Genomic DNA, 22074 nt, shown 5'->3' with positions numbered 1-22074 from the left:
TCCAAAAAGTGAAAAAAAGCTGGAAATGAAAGCAATCAACCCAATAAGAAATTCAAGGAAAAGTGCTTCAACTGTGGAAAGATTGACCACAAGTCTACGAATTATCATTCCGAAGAAAGAGAAGAAGAAGGACCAAGCAAATATTGCTGAGTCTAAGAAATAAATAAATGATATGTGTGCTATGCTTTTTGAATGCAACTTGGTAGGAAATCCTCACGAATGATGGATGGATTCTGGTGCCACCCATCACTTTCCGGTTCAAGTAGAAGAAAAGATCTACATGACAAACTCCGCTACTGCTAAAGTAGAAGGAACAGGAGAAATGTGCTTGAAGATGACTTCTGGCAAAGTTTTGACACTTAACAATGTCTTGTATGTTCCGGAATTACGAAAGAACTTGATTTCATTTTCACTTCTAGACAAAAATGGATTCAAATGTGTATTTGTTTCTAGGTTAGCATTTAAAAAACGTGGTGCGGATATAGGCGGATAACTAATTTATGAAATAGATTTAGTATATATATAATGAATCTATTTTTCTTTGTGCGTGGATATTCCTTAAATTTTGTTTCAATATTTTTTAATGATTTATTCTTTTCGTAAGATGTATTCATTAATTTGTTTGGTTTATTATTTTATCCTGTAGTAATTGCAGAGTTACAAATTTGGGTCTATTCAAAATGAATGTAATGAATGTTTAAATCAATAAAAGTTTAAATTCTTCTTACTTTCTTGAGTTTCTCAATTTGTGGCATGAACGCTTAGGCCATGTAAATTATAAAACATTGCGAAAACTGATTAACTTAGAAGTTTTACCAAGCTTTGAGTGCAATAAATCAAAGTGTCAAACGTGTGTACAATCAAACTACGCTAAGCATCCATATAATTCTGTTGAAATGAATTTCAATCCGTTAGACTTAATACACACTGATATTTGTAATATGAAGTCAACACTATCACGAGATGGAAAAAAGTATTTCATAACTTTTATTAACAATTGCACTAGATATTATTATGTCTATTTGCTAAATAGTAAGGATAAAGCAATAGATTTATTTAGGCAATACAAAAATGAAATTGAGAATCAGTTAGAGGAAAAGATCAAAACTATAAGAAGTGATAGGGAAGAAGAATATGAATCTCCCTTCGTCGAAATATATGTAGAGAATGAAATTATCCATCAAACTACGGCCCCATATTCACCTCAATCTAATGAAATTGTGGAAAGAAAAAATCAAACTTTAAAGGAAATGATAAATTTCTTACTTATAAGTTCAGGTTTACCACAAAACTTGTAAGAGGAGGCTATCCTTACAGCCAACCGAATACTCAATAGAGTTCCCTATAGTAAGACACAATCAATTTCTTATGAAAAATGGAAAGGAAAGAAACCCAACTTGAAATTTTCAAAGTGTGGGGGTGTCTAGCAAAGGTCCAAGTTCCTATGCCTAAAAGGGTTAAGATAGGTCCTAAGACGGTGGACTGTGTGTTCATAGGAATTGCTAAAAGTAGTAAAGCATGTCGATTTTTTATTCATAAATCTGAACATCCAGATATTAGTGAAAATATGGTAATTGAGTTAGATAATGCTGAATTCTTTGAAAACATTTACCCGTATAAAACTAGACATGAACAGTCTAGTGGAGGATCTAAATGACCTCGAGATGAACCAAGTGAGAATATAGAGAATCCAAGATTTAGTACACATCAAAGAGTGTCAACTTCATTTGGATCGGATTTTATAACATTTCTTTTAAAAAATGAGCCTCAAACATTTAAGGAAGTGATAGTGTCTTCAGACTCATCCTTTTGAAAAGAAGCAGTCGATAGTGAGATTAACTCAATCTTAAGCAACCATACGTGGGAGTTAGTTAATCTTCCTCCAGGAAAAAAACCTTTAGGATCTAAATGGATCTTCAAAAGGAAAATGAAAGCGGATGGTACTATTGACAAATACAAGGCAAGACTTGTAGTAAAAGGCTTCAAACAAAAAGAAGGTCTTGATTACTTTGATACATACTCGCTGGTAACAAGGATAACGTTGATTCGAATGTTAATTGACTTGGAGGTGGTATATGGACTTGAAATCCATCAAATGGATGTGAAAACCGCATTCCTAAATGGAGAATTGGAGGAAGAAATTTACATAGAACAGCCTGAGGGTTTTGTGGTTTCAGGAAAAGAAAATAAGTTGTGTAAACTTGTTAAGTCACTTTATGGACTAAACTATGCACCTAAACAATAGCATGCAAAGTTTGATCAAACTATGTTGGCAAACGGGTTTAAGATAAATGAATGTGATAAATGTGTTTACATTAAAGACACTCCCAATCACTAATTCATTGTGTGTTTATATGTGGATGATATGTTGATCATTAGTAGAGATATTTTAGACATAAATGCAATTAAACAAATGCTCGAGAGCAAGTTCGATATGAAAGACCTTGGAGTTGCGGATGTAATCTTAAGGATAAGAATCCATAAAACTCCACAAGGGTTGGCATTATCCCAGTTTCATTATATTAGAAAGGTACTTGACTAATTGAAGTATATGGGATTCAGTATTGCCAAGACTCCATTGGACGTGAGCTTTGTAATTCAAAAGAATGAAGGTGAAAGTGACTCACAATTGGAGTAAGCAAGAGTATTAGAATATTTAATGTATATAATAAACTGTGCACGAGCAGACATAGCATGTGCTATAAGTAAGTTGAGTCGGTACACGAGTAATTCTAATAAAACACATTGGATGGTAATGAAAAGAATTTTGGGGTATTTTAAATACACTTAAGACTATGCTTTTCATTATAATAAATATCCCGCGGTAATTGAAGGATATAGTGATGCAAATTGGATCATCGGATCGAACGAAGTAAAATCCACGAGTGGATATGTATTTACTATCAGTGGAGGAGCGGTCTCTTGAAAATCATCCAAATAGACATGTATTTCTCGCTCTACAATGGAATCTGAATTTATCGCATTAGAAAAAACCGGTGAAGAAGAAGAATTGTTCTAGAATTTCTTGGAAGATATTCCTTACTAGCCTAAACCAGTGGCATCAGTATGTATACACTGTGATAGCCAAGCGACAATAGGTAGGGCAGGGAGCATGATGTACAATGGTAAATTTCGTCACATAAGACGGAGACATAATACCGTTATTGACTATGTGAAGTCAAAGGATAATATATCAGATCCACTTATAAAAGGCCTATCTAGAGAAGGAGTTGAGAGAATATCTAAGGAAATGGGTTTACGGCCTAGGACAAGTCAGCTTGGCGGTAACTCTACCTAGTAGACTGGAGATCCTAAGAGCTAGATTCAAGGAGATCAAATAAAGTTGTGTCTGACAGGTTCAACATTGTCAAATACCCAACTCATTCTCATAATATAGACAATGTTTACTAAATGAGGATAAGACTTATGGTGTGAAGTCTTTTAATGATTATCTAAATTTGGCAGATATAACCAAATATTTTAATCTATAGGATTGAATGTTTAGAAATCACCTATGTGAGGGCGAAGTCAAAGTCGCTTCAAGGAGAATGTTAGTAAAGGTCTATTCTCTAAGCTCTCATAAGACCGGGACGTGTTCATGGCTGAAACGAACAAAATTGTGAGAGCCATAAATAATATAAGGCTGGTTGTATGACATGTGTTGTCTAGGTATACATTAAAGCTCAACGATTTAAAGATATCAAATCTACCGATTGATCAAGTGCATCTGATGCATGCTCACTATGAAAAGTTCAAAGGGAAACCCACTTATCCAGATGCAATAAGTCTTTGTTTCATGATCACATATTTGTTCGTAAAGTTTTACAAAGAATAGTTATTCCCCATTCATGTGGGGGATTATTGGGTTCAATTGGTGTGAATGGAAAATGGAGGGACAACCTTTGAGGAAAAGACATATTGTTTTAGAAAAAGAGTGATTGTTCAGATAGTTGTGTCTGTTTAGAAAAAGACACAATGTTTCAAATAAACAGACATGACTCCTCCAAAGGATACACCTTTTCGGATGAACCATTGCCACCTTTTGGAAGGGGCACTTGATGGCTATATAAACCTGCATTTATCCAAAGGTTTAGAAGTGAAAAAAATTTCTACAATAAAACACTTCTTGTTTTCTGAAAATATACTTTGTGTGATATCTAATCGTTGAGTGAGTTTGAAGATAATCCGATCATTTGAGGTACCACTACAGTCGGATTGTTAGGCCATTTTATCCTAGGAGAAAAATTCTGCAACCTCGGGTACTTGAGGGGAATTATTTCCTTAAGGACACTTCATGAAGCCGAAGGACTTGGCCTTTTCGGTTTCATCTAAATTTCTAAAAAAATAATATTCACTTCTTTGAAAGGTCTTTTTGATCTTATGTTGAGGGTGTTATATAACTTCATATGTGTTCTTGTTTTAATACTTGAACTTGTGTTGAAGTTGTTGTACCTAAATACAAATTCTTGTATCCGAAAACATTGATAAACAACAGGACAACTATATGAATCATATATGGTTAAACAATCTATTAAATAACCTAGCCTCATTGATTGCTCTGGTTCTCTTCCAAGCTATGCGATAGGTATGGAACCTTCCCACTAACTTGTAACTACTTTTGACTTCAGTGAGGAAAGTCCTGTGTTTTCTTTTTTTTCCAATGAAAGCGACTCAAAAAAAACCTTTTTTCCAACCTTGGATTCTACAACCACTAGTACCATCACAAATAAAAGAACCCCACATGGAAGACATGTAAGTAGAGGATGAAGGGAGGATCTGACTTACTCATTCACAAAAATCAAATCTAAAAAATAGTTGATCGTATGATCTTTTCGAGGAAGGAAAATAAGAAATATCTTCAAATGACCTTTGAATCTTAAGAATTGCTCTCACTTTTTGTCTTCTATTTAACTCAACAACAACCAAAGTAGCAGACATGTTGAATCTAACTATAAAGATTCCACCTGTAGATAGCCAACAAAATTCTTAGTTTCTACTAAATAGTGTTGACTCCATCATTATCTGGAACATAAATGGAGCTCAAAATGATGCCTTTAAGAGAAATCTTAAGGAGATTATCATGACTCACAATCTCGCTATTTTAGCCTCTCAGATAGTAGACTCGATGACTATTTTTTTGAGGGATGATCTTTATTTTAATGGTATGCTTGAAGTTTTGGTAGTTGATAGGTCAAGTGGTAATATCATCTGAAGGCATGATAATTTGGTTATACTGAATAGTATTAAACATTCTTCTCAGGAGCTCCATATGGTGCAGGTATGACCTAATCAGAAACCTTGGTTATTAAGTATAATTTATGCCAATACTAATATTGTAACTAGGAATACTATTTGGGAAAGCCTAAATAATTTAAGTGAATCCTATAATGGCCTTTGACTTTCTAGGGTCAATTAATGATGTCATATGTCAAATAGAAAAATGATGAGCCCACCTCTTTAACCCTAATAGGTCCCATTAATTTACTTATTGTATTAATTGTTGTAACCTTTTAGATCTAGGGTTTAAGGTCTCTCGTTACACTGGGTCGAATCACAAACGGTGGGGGCTTAACTTTTGAAAGGTTGAATTATTGTCTTGCAAAAGAGTGGATTCATACCTATTTAGATGCTACAGAAGCCTACTTCCCTTAAAATCAATTTCTATTATATTTCACTCTTCCTCACTCTTCAATCAAATGCCTCTATTTTGAGGGTCAAAATTTTTAATTTGAAAACTTTTTGGGTGTTCTCACCCTGAATTTAGAGGTCATGTCCAAAACTGTTAGGATGATAAAGACTCCTTTAAGAAAAAGAACTCTTCTAGAATATTATATAAACCTGGAGAAAAAATGGCTTTGGAGATATAATGAAAAAGAAAAATATTTTAGTGGCATGTCTGGCTAGGATTCCAAAATCCTCATGTTTTCCCACTACCCTCTACATTAAATACCTTGATTATGATCTTAGGATTGATATAGTGATCTGTTAAAAGTGGAAAGATTATTGGAAACTTCGATCCCGTATCAATTAGATTAATGAAGGAAATCCTAATCCAAAATTCTTTCACCTATCTGCTATCAATAAGCATAGGAAAAATAATTCGTTGATGATCAAGGAATCACAATAGTCTACTTTTTCACACCATAATTTTTTTTCAAAATATTTCTACTCCCTCTCATACCACCACTTTTAAACATAACATCTCCAACATTGTCCCCTCTTTTTAATTGAATTTTTCGTACTAGCCTAGGTGTCTCTCTTAAGTATTCAGATATTTAAATGGCCATTCACTCTTTCAAATCACCAGGGCTTGACAATTTTCATTCTTTTTTCTAATAGAAAAGTTTGGAACATCATAGGCCAATTTGTTAAAGAGTTCATATATGAAGTGTATAGAACCCAAAGTTTCCCCACTGATATAAACTAAATTTATATCTTCCTTATCCCTAAAATTCAAAAATGCAAATCATCTTAGAAATTTCTCCCAATTGGCTTATGCAATAAATCATCTCAAACCCTTTCTATAACACCCAAAAAATTCAAGCTAAGATTAGAAGCATACTTCAATTATATGTAGAATTAAACATAATATTTTGATAGTGCAAGAAGTGATTTAGACATGTAATAGGGTGTCACGATTCGAGACTTTCTCCTAGTCATAACATGGGGCTTAGATCCACAAGTGGATGATTAATCTCACCTATACCATAGTTTGGATATAGGAGGATTGTTGTAAATAAAGATCAACTCACATTGAGGTCGAATCCTCAAGGAGTGAGTCTATCCCTCAAAACCTAGAAGTGTTGATAGTGTCTAAGTGTGTGCCCATATATAAACAAAGTAAAATGTATGAATTAAAATGGGGGGAATTTGGTTTGGAATGTTCTTCGATCAAAATCAACTCAAACTACCAACTTAAAGTGAAGATTATGGTGAAGATTTTGATATGTGATAAGTCTTGGGATTATGTCTTCCTAGGGGCAAATAATGCATGGATCATGATAATTGAGTGCACATTCTAGTCATCAACTACGTGGGTAGGTTAAGTTAGGAATTCTTGAGGCTAGTTTATCAACAAAACCTCAAGATTATCATCCATGGATGATTTCGAATACCTCATAGATCTGGCAATCAAATCCACTTAATGTCTAAATTGGGCATCCCTCTTTCTAAGAAGATGCCCAAGACCCAGCTAATTCTCAACTACATTTACTATTGTTCACTATTTTCTTGTTACCATATCCTTCTTTCAAGGATGATATAGGATCCAAAAGTTCACTCACATCCATCTTCCAAGGATGACATGAGCTTTTAGGAATTTAGGGTTTTCACCCACAAATCCATTTTGGGAATTTGGGGTTTTCACCTATAAATCCCAACTAAATTAAGAAAGCAATAGTGAAACCAACAATCAATAACCAAGAATCTACACTAATAAAATACAACCCACACATATTTGCACCCTATTTCAACATAATTCCAAGAGAAATTGTTTAGATACTTATGAAGTTAGGAAGAAGAAATATACCAAATTGATTGTTCAATGCTTCAAGAGTAATCCAATATCCAACTTCAATTGCAACCAAAACTAGTTGAAAAATTAACTACACTAAAATTTTCCAATTTGGTAGGGTTTACAAAGTCTCCAATTTCAAGTTTCAAAGTTGATGAATACCAAATGGGAAAGGTTTTTAGACTTTTAAAGGATTTGGGGTCGTCTACATAAATTTATAGAATTTCCCTTGGGCAAAAACCTATTTTCCACAATCACGATAGATTGACCGTGATTTTGGGCACCACGATCGCCTTCAGATCCTCATGATCGTTAGATTTGATCTAGGTTAACTGGCCATGATCATGGCCCTCAGGCTGCGATCGTGGTAACTGAGACCATTTCCTGCTCTCGCACTTCTCTTCTCTTTTTGATCCCTTTTAAGCTCAATTCCACGTCTTTCCTTCTTATTACCTGTATACCTATAAAATGTGGAAATTAGTGCATTCAACTAACAAATTTGTCTCATTCATACCTTCAAATAATAGTAGTGTGCACAAACTTTGGACGTAAATAAGTGGTAAATTCACCATTTATCAACTCCCCCAGCTTAAATCTTTGCTTGTCCTCATGCAACACTACTTCTTACTCAATGAGACAATGAAACTTTAAGCCCATTTATACAACCAAATGATCACAATGACTCCAAACTTGATTGACACCACAAGTAGCTCTCGGCATGGGAAAAGCTATTCTCATAACTCCCCTCAACATAAAACACAATATCAAAGATACCAAGGACTTTAAGGAATAATAATGCAATACTCACCAACTCTCTAGAGGTGGCTCCCGATTGAAAGCAACTTAACTATACTTCTTTGCCTCTTTTGAGGGAAAATGACAATTTAACCTACCTCAATTCATTTACATACCGCCTCACAAGAAGAAAATCCCGCACACCAAATTATAAAATATTCTATAAGGGATGTTAGTGCAAAACAATCTCTCTTAAAAAGACTCTCTCAATGCTAACAAGTGCCATACCATAGTCTTGCCCTTATTTTTAAGCGCCACTACTATGACTACACTTGGTTGGAGATCTCGAAGGACTTTTTAGGTTTGTAATGTAGATTCAGGGAAAGGGTATGGTATCATTTAGGAAAAAAGTGACTACACCCTCCTACTAGAGACAAAGGGAGTATTTGTCAATTATTTCTACAATCTAAAAACTTAGGAGACACAAAAAGAGGTAAAGTATTGTTACAAAATTATTCACGTCCATGCCCTTGATTTTCAAAAATTTTTAGACAGAGGGGGGTGTTTGCTTCATATTTTCACCACGCATAATTTTATATTTATGGCACCAAACCAAGCCATTGTCTCATATTTCGACTTTCATGAGGGCAAACCATATGGCTACTCAAAGTTAACCATAGGTATAAGTGTGATCCTAAATTCAAACTGCCACAGGTACTTCGATTTCCCTTGTATTTATTGCTCTGATGCTATGGGTACTCAGACTTTCCCTACATCCATGGCTCAAAAACCAATCATGATAATTTTTCCTTAAGAATGTCATCATTCAATCTATCATAGGGAAAGTCTCACCCGATATCACCATAAATAAAATAAAGATAAAATGAAAATCCAAAAATGAAACAAACAGCTAATCCATGAATATGGGCACCATCAGAGTGCCCGAATATTACAACCCAGAAAAATAAAAATCATCCAAAATAACATAAGAATATCCAAAAATATCTCAATAATACAAGACAATATGAATGATATGGAAATAGGCACCCCCAACTAAGAAGCTTTCTGTGACCTCACTACATAATCAATAAAGTATAAGGAGAGAAAAATAGTGCTCCTTGTAACCTCATCAAGAGTTGGTGTCATCCTCAGACTCTGCATTATCTCCAATATTAACAGAACCAGATCACTAAGTTGGGGCCTCATTATCACTCTTAACTCTGGAAGAAGGAAGTCTATCTCAGTGTTTTAGGTCCTTCACCCCCTCCACATCTTGGTGAAAAAATTGTCCCTCTTCTTCATATTCTCATGTGAGTCCCTAATCCTCCTGTAAAACTCTGCCAAAGATGAGTAGGCCCTCACAAGTCTAGGAATGGTGGCTTCTTGTGTCTTTTGATCCTTTTAGTATCTCTTATAATCATACTGAGCCATATAAGAATGACAGGTGGTGGATGGATCTCCTGGATGCTGAGGCAATCCAGCTATAAGCTCCTTTATTACCCTTAAATCAAATGAGATTTCATTAAAGAGGCCGACTATAGATGGCCTGTAAGATTCTGTATCCTCAAATGTCAATTGCCCAAGTCAATCTTCCTCTTCTTGCTCTTTCATTATGCTCTCTTACCTTAGATCTTGAGAGGACAAATAGGGGTGGTTGGGCTCACCCAAGTGTCCTTTAGGTGTACCTCAACCTTGGCTCTCTTGCATAGCTTTGTAATTAAAGAAGGGAAAAGAGATGCATACTAACATGAGTCTTGAAATACTCCATGTCTGAGATCACAAGCTGACCAACATTTAAAGGAATGTTGTCTAGTATACAAGCAATCATTTGAGATCTCATATCTGGGATAGCAGTCATGTGCGTGCATAGAGAAACTCGACCAAAAATAATGTGTAGCTACATTCTTGCCTCTGCTTTGAAATCATTCATGGATATCCCCTTCTTGGTGACCGCCCAAGGAACCTCCCTACCAGGGCACAACTTATCAGCTATCTAACTTTCCAGTTCACACCCTTTTTCCTCAAATTGAGCCATGTCTACATTCGATAGCCCATATAGGTCATTTATTTGTTCATCACCAAAGTGGACCTCCTTCCTGAGGATCTTGATGACTAGATCAGAGAGAGATACTATCATAAGGTTAGTGTAGACTCTTGTACCCACTAATCATTTTCCCAAAAAGGATCCAGGGCAATACATCTCCACCCAGTAGCTATGAGTCTATCATGGAATGCTGAAAACTTTTCTGGCACCTTTTCCAAACATATGCCCCTCTCTGGAAGCAACTTTGTCTTTGGGAGATCACCATAGTACTGGTTGTGGCATTCAGGGGCCATGACCAGATTTGGTCATAATCTCCCATGATGTAAACCTGGAGAACATGAGAAAAACTCAAAAATACTCATCATTAACATTTTCATGCAAAAACTATGCTATGTTGTCCAATTAAGCTCATGGGATGGTTACTTGTTAAGATTTGGGCATGAAATGGCCCTATAGAAATTTTGGCTTTGGCTGAAAATCAACCTTAAATGCTGCGATCGTGGGACACTGGGTCACGATCGTGGTATGATGATCACGATCTATAGACCGCAATCGCAGTAATTGAGGTCAGGTCGACCAAAATTTCACAAGACTCAAAATGACTAATTTTAATTCCAATTCTTGTTCCAAAGCAAAAATTAACATCATGAACATTGTACAAGGTTCATTTGTACTCGATTGTGCCCTTAGGGCATGGAAATATTAGTTATGAATTTGTTTAGGCATTCGATTGAGAACTTGGTATGCACAACCTAACTCTTTCAAATTAAACACAATTTGGGTACTCAAGACTTCCCCAAATGTGTGCACACCACTTTTGATAGTGAACCATACCACACAAATACAAATAAGCAACAATCTAGAAATGAAAAGCATAATTTTAGGCCCTCCCTATTTTATGCATTCTGCAACCTACACATACACACAAAAGAGATATTTAGAACTACATACTAAATTGAGGATACGGATGAGATGTAATGCAAAATTTGGATGTTCAAAGCACGGTCAAGAGCGGGTGCAATTTGAGGAAAAATTTGAAAAGGGAGTGTGGGGGAAATGGGACTGTCGACTATTTTCTCAACCAGCCTTTACCGCAATTGTGGTCTACATTCTATGATTGTGGATATGCGTCTATCACAATTAAAGCAGCATGGATGTCGCGGTCGTGGTAATTGAGGTCACTTTGGGTCCTCTATTTCCCTTCTTAGTCCATTGCACACAAAAATTTCACACTTTTCCTTGTTTAGCCTCATTCAAACACCCCATAGTGCCACAAATGCATGGATTAATCAACAATAAAATTAAAATCTATTCTACTAAATTAAAAACGAAAGATATGAGCTACTTTTGTGGCATTTGTAGTTTGCCTCACACATAGTGCCTTATTTATCACCATGGCACGACATTCTTCATATTTTCAAGTTGGATCTTCAGGGGACCCATCATTCACCTCCTCATCTATAACATCAATAACCAACACCACTTGAAGCTCCATAGGTTGTTTTTCCATTATGCATATCGAAAGGACATTTCATCATTATTGACCCAAAATCTCATTTCTCTTAACTCCATATCAAAAATATCTCTTCTGGTTGCAAGGAATAGGTATATCTTGGTCTTTTTTGAAATCAAGCACTACGAAGTCCGCCAGAAGATGAAGCAGTCCACCTTCATCAAAACATCAAACAAAACTCCCACTGGTCTTTTGATAGATCGGTCCACTATGAAAAGCCTTATTGTTGTTGGTGTAGGAGTGCTCAAACCAGGTTTTTGATAGATTGAATAGGGCATGAGATTGATGTTTGTACCAAGTTCATATAAAGCTTTTTCAAACTCGTGTGTCCCTATGGTGCATAGAATTGTAAAGGCATCGGGATTTCTTTCTTCTCCGCTATCGCACTAAACATGATAGCGATACATCCATGGGTCACTTCAATGGTGTTACCCTCAACAAGCCTCTTTTTTGACATCAAATTTTTCATAATCTTAGCATACCCCGGGATCTCTTGAATTGCCTCTAGCAATGGGATACTAATTCATAGATTGCTAAGCTTAGCAAGGAATGTTTTGAATTTAGAATTATCCTCCTTCTTTTTGAGCCTTTGAAGGAATGGAGGGGGAACCTTCATAGTAGGCATCAAATCACTTTGCACTTCATCATTTTGAACTATCTTCGGATCTCCCTCTTCATCATCCACTTTTTCATTTAATATCGATTCTTTTTCATTCCCTTCATAAGATTCAGAGCCTCCTCATTTGAATCATTCATATGCTTCTTCTTCATATTTGATTGTTCAATATTGGTCTCTTTTTTAACATACACCATAAGATCACCGAGGGTCTTACTTTTCCTTGTGACAATAGACAACACTTGGGCATCATTTTTCAAATTCACAACGATGTCAGTAGGAAGACCTCTTTTTTGTATAGCATTAAGTTGAGTAGAGATTTATCCAATTTGAGTTTCCAATTTCTTGATCGAAGTGGAGTGTGATACCACATTTTATTTAATTTGCAAAAATTTTCCTTTTAATCCACGGACCATTTTTTCCATTCCCTTCACCCTCATCAAAACCCTTGCTAATACATCTTCGGTCTTGAATTTTGTAGGATCAACAAAGTTGGATTCTTTACCCTTTGCTCGGTCAGGGAGAGGAACATATCAATCATATTCTCTTTCATTGTCTCTCTAATTGCGATCTCTATTATGATCATGCCAATCCCGCTCCCTTTAACTAACTATCCAACCTTGGTTCCCACTTTTCCTTTGATAGGCCGGGCGGTAACCCACTGGATAATTAGCCAACTATTGAATCTCTTTATCAAGCCTCTTGACCGCTTTTTCATCATAGCCCTTGGATACAATGACATTCACCATTTTTGTAGGTGCACCCATCACATATTTCGTTAGAAACTCTAATTATATCATTATTTTTCCATGTTCTCCTCCCCCTCTTTATCTCTTTTCTTTTGCTCTTTATCAACATAGGAGGTGGTAGGAGCCCTTTTAGAAACCTTGGTGTCTTGGGTATGCCATACCTGATTTTGCTTTGTGACTTCCTCAAGCAAGTTTGTAGCCATATTATAAGACAACTTCACAAATGATACCCCGACCGCATTATCCACCACAGTTTTGTTTAGTTGATACAAAGCCCGGTAGATAATTTGGAGAAGCATCTTCTCTGGGACCTCATGGTTTGGACATTGCATGAGCTTCCCATTAAATCTCTCCCACTCCTCGTATAGAGGCTCTCCATTCAATTGATGAAAGTTTGTGATTTTATCACATAATTTTATCATCTTAGATAATGGGAAGTATCGGTCTAGGAATGACATGGTAAGTTCATCCCACAAAGTAATTAACCCGGCTGAAAGAGATCGAAGCTACAACTGGATTAATTCTTACAGATGTGTGCAATATCAAAGGGGGCACAAACTTCTACAAAGTTTTTCAAATGTAAATTGGGGTCCATATGAGCTTGCCCTCCAAGAGACCCTTCATTTAAAGCATATGCAACATGACGCTCATAAAGTGGAATACCTCGTTCCCTTTATTAGGTGGAATACAGATGGCACTAGCACTTCCAACATTATGAAGTTTCTCCTCATCATCAAGAGGACCATCAAAAGCTAAACATTACTTTCGTGGTCGCTCATAGTGTTGTGGACACTATTGAAATCACCTACAAAGAAACCAAAACAATAAACAAAGTAAATCAAAATTCCCACAGGTATACTCAAAGCTACAATTAACATCGCACAAGTGAAAACTAAGTATCACTCCCCAGTAATGGTGCCATTTTGATTACGATCACCAATACATCTCCTCCCATAAAGTGCTTCAAATAGAGTCATCTGAATACTAGAGTGATAGTTGTTATTATTGCAAAATCAATCAAAGATAAATAATCATCCCAACTACCCTTGAAATAAATCACGCACACTCTCAATATATACTTTAAGGTCTGAATGGTCCTTTATGCCTGACCATCTATCGGTGGGTGAAAGTTATAATAAGATAAACTTGGGTACCAAGACCCTTCTAAAACATCTTCCAAAATTGAGAAGTAAATTGGGTACCTCTATCTAAAATAGTAGCCAAAGGGACTCTATGCAATTTCACCAACTCCCTAAGGTAGAATTTAGCATAATCTTTGATTGAATCTAAAGTGTTAACTTGTAGGAAGTAGGCTGACTTAGTCATTCGGTTCACAATAACCTAAATAGAAGCATACTGTCAACGAGTACACGTCAAACCCTGTGATGAAGTCCATATTCACCACTTCCCATTTCTAAGTAAAAATGTTAATTTCCTGAAGCACACTACCTCGTCTCTGGGGCTCAACCTTACCTACTGGAAATTAGGACACTTAGCCACAAATTTTGTAATATTCTCTTCATGCCATTCTACCAATAGACTTCCCATAAATCATGGTACATCTTAGTGGCTCCTGGGTGAATATAATATCGAGAATTGTGAGCTTCTTATAACATCCATTGTCTCAGGTCATCTATATCCAAAACACATAGTCTTCCCTAATAACGAAGAACACCATCTCCCACTTGGGAGAAAATCTCAACCTTCTAATTCTAAGCTCCTTCTTTCAACTTAAGCAAAATAGGATGCCTATCTTGCTTTTCCTTTACCTCAGCTGCCAAAGAAGATCTAAGACATTCTAAACCAAGGCATTACCTTCGGTTTAATCAACCAACAAAACTCCCAACCTAGCAAGTCGGTGAAACTCACAAACTAACTCTTTCTTATCATTCTCAGCGTGAGCAACACTCCCCATAAACAATCTTCTAAGAGTGTAAGCCATAATATTTTCTTTACTCGGGTGGTACAAGGCGCACATATCATAGTCCTTCAACAAATCTAGCCACCTTCTCTGACAAAGATTTAGATATGACTGAACATATATTGGAGACTCTTATGATCACTAAATACATCCATATGAACCCCATAAAGGTAATGCCTCTAAATCTTTAGGGAAAACACGACTACTTCAAACTCAAGATCATGAGTCGGATAGTTCTTCTCATGAGGTTTGAGTTTTCTAAAGGCATATGACATAACCTTTCCCTTCTTCATCAACACATGACCAAGACCAATTCTTAAAGCATAACTGTAAACCACAAAATTGTTTGAACCCTCTAGCAGAGTGAAAACTAGAGCGAAGGTGAGTTAAGTCTTTAAATCCTGAAAAATCTTCTCGTAAGAATTGAACCTCTGAAATTTAACTTTCTACCGAGTCAGACTGGATATAGCAGAAGAAATAGGGGAAAATCCTTCAGTAAACTATTTGAAGTAGCCTGCTAAACCCAAGAAACTCCTAATATCTAATGGAGATATGGGTCTTGTCTAGTTCCTCACTACTTTGGTCTTTTGAGAATCAACTCGAATGCCTTCACTTGAAATAATATGACCAAGAAATACTACTAATATCAACTAGAATTCACACTTGATAAACTTAGCAAATAATTAGTGATCTTTAAGAGTCTGCAAGACAATCCTCAGATGATCTGCGTATTCACTATCACTCTGAGAACAAATGAGGACATCATCAATGAAGACTATAATGAACATGTCTAAGTACTGCTTGAAACCCCTATTCAGCAAGTCCATAAAAGCTACAAAAGAATTTACTAGTCTAAAAGGTATAACAACAAATTCAAAGTGACCATATCAGGTTCTGAAGTCTATCTCAGAATGTTATATTCTTTGAGTCATAGATGATGATAGCTGGATTTGAGGTCTATCTTAGAAAAACAATTTGCACCCTAAATTTGGTCGAATAAGTCATCAATACTAGGGATGGGAACTTATTCTTGACTTTGACTTTGTTTAATTGATGATAGTCAATGCACATTCTGATAAACTATCTTTCGTGCGCACAAAAAGAACTGGTGCACCCCATGGAAAGACACTAGGCTTGATAAAACCCTTGTCTAGGATATTTTTCTACTGTTTCTTTATTTAATAAAGCTTGGATAGAGCCATCCTATAAGGTGGAACTGAAATAGGTTGGGTATTTAGAAACAGATCTATTCTAAAGTCAATTTCCTGCTCGGGGGGAACTCTGTACATATCTTCACAAAATAATTTTGTAAATTTATTTACTATTAAAACTGACTTAAGATTTGAGGTTTTATACCTTGAATCTTTGACTCTAACAAGATGATAGATACACCTTTTGGGAATTATTTTCCTTGCATTCAGGAAACAGATACACCGTCCTATAGACACTGAGGTACTACCCTTCCACACTAAGACTGGCTTATTAGGAAATTAAAAATTGGACTACTTTGTTCCTATAATCAACTGAGGTATAGCAAGAATAGAGCCAATCCATGCCAAGAATAACATCAAAATAGGTTATGTCAAATTCTACAAGGTCGATTGAAGTAACTTGCTCGAATACTGTAACTAGGCAATATCTATATACCCATCTGGCTATGATTGAACTATCTATTGGAGTGGAAATAAACAAGGGTTCTACAAAGATCTTGGGACTGACGCTAAAATCTACTGCTATATAGGGGTCACAATGGAAAATATAGCTCCAAGATCTAGCACCATATAAGATGAATATCAAAATCTTGCAACACACCAGTGACCACATTAGGAGAACTCTCCTAATCCTGTCGAGTTTGAAGGGCATAAAAACTACCCCGATTATCTCCAAAAGTTGCATTAGAAGTGGAACCCTGCCGAATAGGGCGACCTATTAGAGTAACTGAAGATTTAAATAGGCTTCGATGATGAACATCCTTACCTATCTATGCATCTCCTAGATAATCCCTCAATCTGTGGCCTGAATTGCCATACCCAAAATATGCATCAGTACCTATCAAACACTCACCCTTATAGTTCCTACCATATTTCTCTAAAATTGGGTTAGTGCAAACACTAGTCACACTACTCTGGGACTTAGAGCCTGTCACCCTATCATGAGTATCCTGCCTAAATCTGGGTACTGGAGCACTAGCAGAAGGTAGGGTTGGAGAAAAAAATTGGGCAGAACTAAGAATGATTACAACTATCTGACCTCTGCTGAAAGAAATTAAAGCTACCGGTTCTAGCCCTTTTATTCCCTCTTTTATTCTCCTTGGTTTTATTTTCTTCAATCTATTAAGCATGGACTGTCAATCTAGAGATGTCCATCTTCTTAACAAACATGGTTATTCTACACTTTTTAGCCACGTCCTCAGAAACACCTAATATAAACTTGCTCAGTCAGGCCCTAGAGTCAACAACCATAGTTGAACATACATTTCCAGCTAAGTAAACTTGAGTGAGTACTATTTCACACTCATTTTTCCCAACTTTAGGTTTATGAACTCATGTACCTTGACTTTTCTCAACTTAGGTGGGAAGAACCTATCTAGAAATAGAGCAACAAAGTCATCCCACTCGACCGACCCTACATCTGCACCTCTATCCTTCTACCACTGCTTGAAACATGTGTGAACCACTCTTTATAATAGTAAGCATCCAAATTAGCACTTTCTATTAAAGTGACATCCATGATTTTAGTCACCTTTTGAATACTATCCAAAAAACTCCAATGGATCCTTTTTGGTCTTAGACCAAAAGAATATCGGTAGATTCATCTAAGTAAAGTCTCGGACTCTAGTTGTTGTCGTATTCACAGCTGCGTTAGCTGGTCCAACAACTTTTTGGTTATTCTAAGCTGGCATTAACTGGGCTAATGCTGTGAAAGAAGCCCTAAACTCAATGTGGAAGACTATTTATTTAGAGGGTCTTCTGGGATTGGTGGTGGTGCTTGCTGATTCCTACTCCCCCATTTGTTAGTTATTTTGGGAGGAATATATTGTAAATAGGTAGAGGGCGAGTTAAAAGAAGAATTTTAATAGAGTTCACACTCTATCGCATGGCATGATCATGAAAGAACTGACACTTTTCTAAAATAATGTGTATCCTTACACTCATAAATATGACATGCTTCATACCCATGAACAAGATTCTTCTTAATGTGACTTTCAGACACCCTAGGACACTTTAAACCTACTGATTTGATACCAAGTATGTAATAAATCAAGACTTCTCCTAGTTGTAACACAGTTCTTAGAGTCACAAGTGATCCCAAGCTAACCTGTGGCTTAGCATGATGCTAAGGATACTGAAGAAAATAATAAGGTACTGAGTAAAAACTCAAACTTAAATGAGCTGATAATAATAATAACAAAATAAATACTAAATATCAACTAAAACTGTTTGAAATACTAAATAATTTGAAAACACAACTAACTATTTGTCTAAAAACCTCTACTCATATAAGTTGTTAGGAAAAAACCCCAACTAACCCTAAATGTTCAAAACTAAATAAAGATACTAAAAAGATATGATAATAAATAGTACTCAAATAATGAGGACTCACAAAACGCCATTGTTGATATGGTATGAGAATGTGCTAAACTCAATCGGGATACTGAGCATCAGAACCCATAGTATAAGACGATATAGTGCAGGAAAAGTATACGATCAGTACTTTGAATATACTGAGTATGTGAGCTGGGAGAAATATCTAAGATAAACTAAGTATGATGTATGTAACATGGTGTACTGATGCAAGACCAAGTGTGAACATGTATTGTATGAAAACTGAATAACGAAATACAAGGTCATGCAAATTTTTAAACGGAAACATAAATAGAGGATTGTAGGAGCTAAAATTAACCGACATACCCCAAACTTATTTGACCTGGGTCCAACCTATAACCCCAGTCGGATAGGTGTTCATTACCTTACCAAAGGTACGAACACTGACTAGCATAGATCCACTATATTAGTGTCCATAAAGACTAGGGTATTAGTCCTGAGGTGGAGCCTGACCCTTATAACCTACAATGGCGCGGTAGGTCTAGAACTTAGGGTCTGCTACTAAAGGTCTGTATTTGATCGGTGCTAAGCCCAACTGAAAGACACTAATGACTGATATGCTCAATGTAATAATATTTTGAAAATAATAATATATGCATAAATCTGAAGTACTTAAGAATATGTAAACTGATATATGCATGAATCCATAGGTATCAGGTGTTCATAACCCACCAGCTCTGAAAAATGCACTAGATATGATACTGTTAAAACTGGTCATGGTGGGGAATTTCATAATAGCACAAAACCAACAATTCATCAACACAAAGGAATTTCATGATTCAAAGTATGGGAAAATACTTAAACTTATGGGAAAACACATATTTATGGTTGAATATAAGAAATAAACAAAAAAAAATATGAGACTTATGCTTTCCATGGAACCCTAAACTTGAAGAGTGAATTTAACTTGAAAATTTAGTGAAAACTTTGGGACACAATGGCTGGAAGGAATCCATTGATGAAATCCCACATACCTAGAGATGGTGTGATGCCCCAAAAATTAGTTCTGAGACATCACGCGGTGATCAATACTATGAGTATCCTTAAGCTAACACAGTTAGCTTTCTACTAAGTCTGAATCTCATACTAATGGAAATATAGACATCAAAATCATAATGAATGCAGAAAATATCTGAATATAATATCTAAAAACTACTAGTCTCATTGGTCTGATAAAACAATACTGAAATTTTATATAAAAACTAGCAGTTTGACATGACTCTACTACTAATATCTAGAAAGTCACTGGGACAAACACCCAGCTGACTTGAACTGTATGAAAAGAATAATTAATTATCTAAACTGATAAGCTGAAAATAAACTGAATGACTAAGTCCCCAACTATAAGGACTCTCCAACTGTCCGGATGTAGATGAAGATGCTCGAAATTACTCACGCTACTGAATCGGAGCACCTAAACCTACATTATGAGACAATGTAGCATATAGACGTATGTATGGATCATTACTTTAAGGATGTAATGATTTTATGGGGGTGAATGCATAAGTAAAACATAATATCAATCATCATCATAGTTTGTAAAATGATGCATGCTAAATGTAAATGACTCACATAAACTAGAATATCTTAAAATTAAAATTTGTAATCATGAATAGCAAATCAGACTTTGTAAATCTAGTGAGTCACAACATTTAGTTCCAAAATCTGTACTAATGTTTTATCTGTAAATCATACTATCTAAGTGTAAAAAGGGACTCACTTCTATATCTGAAATATGAAAGCTGAAATTTGTAGCTAGTATCTTATGTAATGTATAATCTGAATAAAGTTGTGAGCCTTTACACTTAGTTTTCTAAAAGCTTTTTCTATTATTCTTTTCTGTTATGTTGTAAGCTTAAAACCTTAGGGAGGTTCTTCTAACCGATATAAACCATGTGAGCTAACATGGAGTCCAACATATTGTTTCCCTAAGGGGAAATCCTCATGATGGCGAGAGGTGTCATACTCTTGCTAAGGAGTATCACCTAATCTAAGTGATCACATCTGAAACCATCATCCATATAGAAATAGGAATAATCTAAATCTGTACCTACATTGGCTACGTAGTTCTGTGGAAGATAGGGCACGCTAATCCCACACTTCTAACTCGATGCTAAATACTATTCCCTTTTAATTTGTATGCTCATTCTGTTGAAAATCCACTTTAAAAGCTAGCATAAGGGTTTATTTTGAAACCAATTATGCATTTATCTGATTCATACTGTAAGTAAAACTAATTTGATTTTTGTAATCTGTAAAGTGGATTCCAAATCTTATCTGAGGATCAAAAGATCAAAGTTTTCTGAAAAATTAAAAATAAACTGATCATCTGATGCTTAAATCATAATCATTTTTTTAAATAACAACATTCAATCTTGGGATAGTAACCCATGCATCAATCTTATTTTAAAACATCATAATAACATGCTTGGTAATGAAAACAATTATAATTCATCTCAAAATTTGGAAATTACTGCAATAGGCATGAAAACATAAAATTATGAAAATAAACATGCAATTCAACTTCTAAATCACTTGAAATCTCATAATCTTGCAATTAGCAATAATGGGTATGAACCATAATTTAAAACTCATGTATATTCATATAAAATCATGTAATTTGTAGTTAAAAGCTAGTTTTGGTCACAAGGATGAAAGAAAGTCCATGTTCATAAACCCCACATACCTTAATTGATGAAATTTCTAAGAAAGCTTGAACTTGAATCTCTATTTGAGCCTTTGAAGATGAACTCTTGGTTATCTTGATTTGGGAATCCTCAATTTAGAGCTTTCTTGGATAAACAATAGAGGAATTTTGATTTCTTGGAGCTTAAGTTTTGAGCTCTAGGATTTTCCTTTTGAGAGAGAACGGATGAAATTAAGCATAAAGTGCTTAGAATGAGCTTGATCTTGTGTTTTACATGAATTGGGGGCTTGGGAATTAAGCAAAGTGCCCTTTTTAAAATTCACATCAGAACTAAAATAAGGAAAAAATCCTGATTTTTCATGTCACCGCAATGCACCACTATCAAAGCAGCTCACTAGATTTTGATAACTGGGAAACGGGGTTCCAACGCAATACAGTGAAATCGCGTTGGCCCTCTGAAAAAGGGACGAGTCCTATTTTGGCCATCACCACAAGCACCACCATCATGGTGAGCCACTGGAAAAGGACAACTAGGACCTGAAACTTCTCTGTGATATGGGCCAATAGCGGAGGTCCACTAGAAATTAACAATTGTCAAATTGGCCCTTTTCACAATGCGGTGCTTGCCTCAATGGCACACTACTTTACTAAAAATGACATAACTTCTCAATAGAATATCGAATTTGGGAAAAATTTGTATCGATGGAATCTTATTTAATTATCTACATAAT

General features: G+C 35.7%; 1 non-coding gene across 1 annotated transcript; it reads left to right on the top strand.

The window, feature by feature from the left end:
- The first annotated feature begins 13479 nt into the window (after positions 1 to 13479).
- Positions 13480 to 13586, top strand: LOC124889136. The gene has a single exon (XR_007047749.1). It is a non-coding gene; the product is annotated as a small nucleolar RNA R71 (small nucleolar RNA).
- The last annotated feature ends 8488 nt before the right edge of the window (positions 13587 to 22074 follow it).

This window comes from Capsicum annuum, chromosome 11 (assembly GCF_002878395.1).
Source record: "Capsicum annuum cultivar UCD-10X-F1 chromosome 11, UCD10Xv1.1, whole genome shotgun sequence".
NCBI classification, from domain to species: domain Eukaryota; kingdom Viridiplantae; phylum Streptophyta; class Magnoliopsida; order Solanales; family Solanaceae; genus Capsicum; species Capsicum annuum.
The sequence above is the reverse complement of the archived record's forward strand: the minus strand, read 5'-3'. Positions and strand labels throughout refer to the sequence as shown.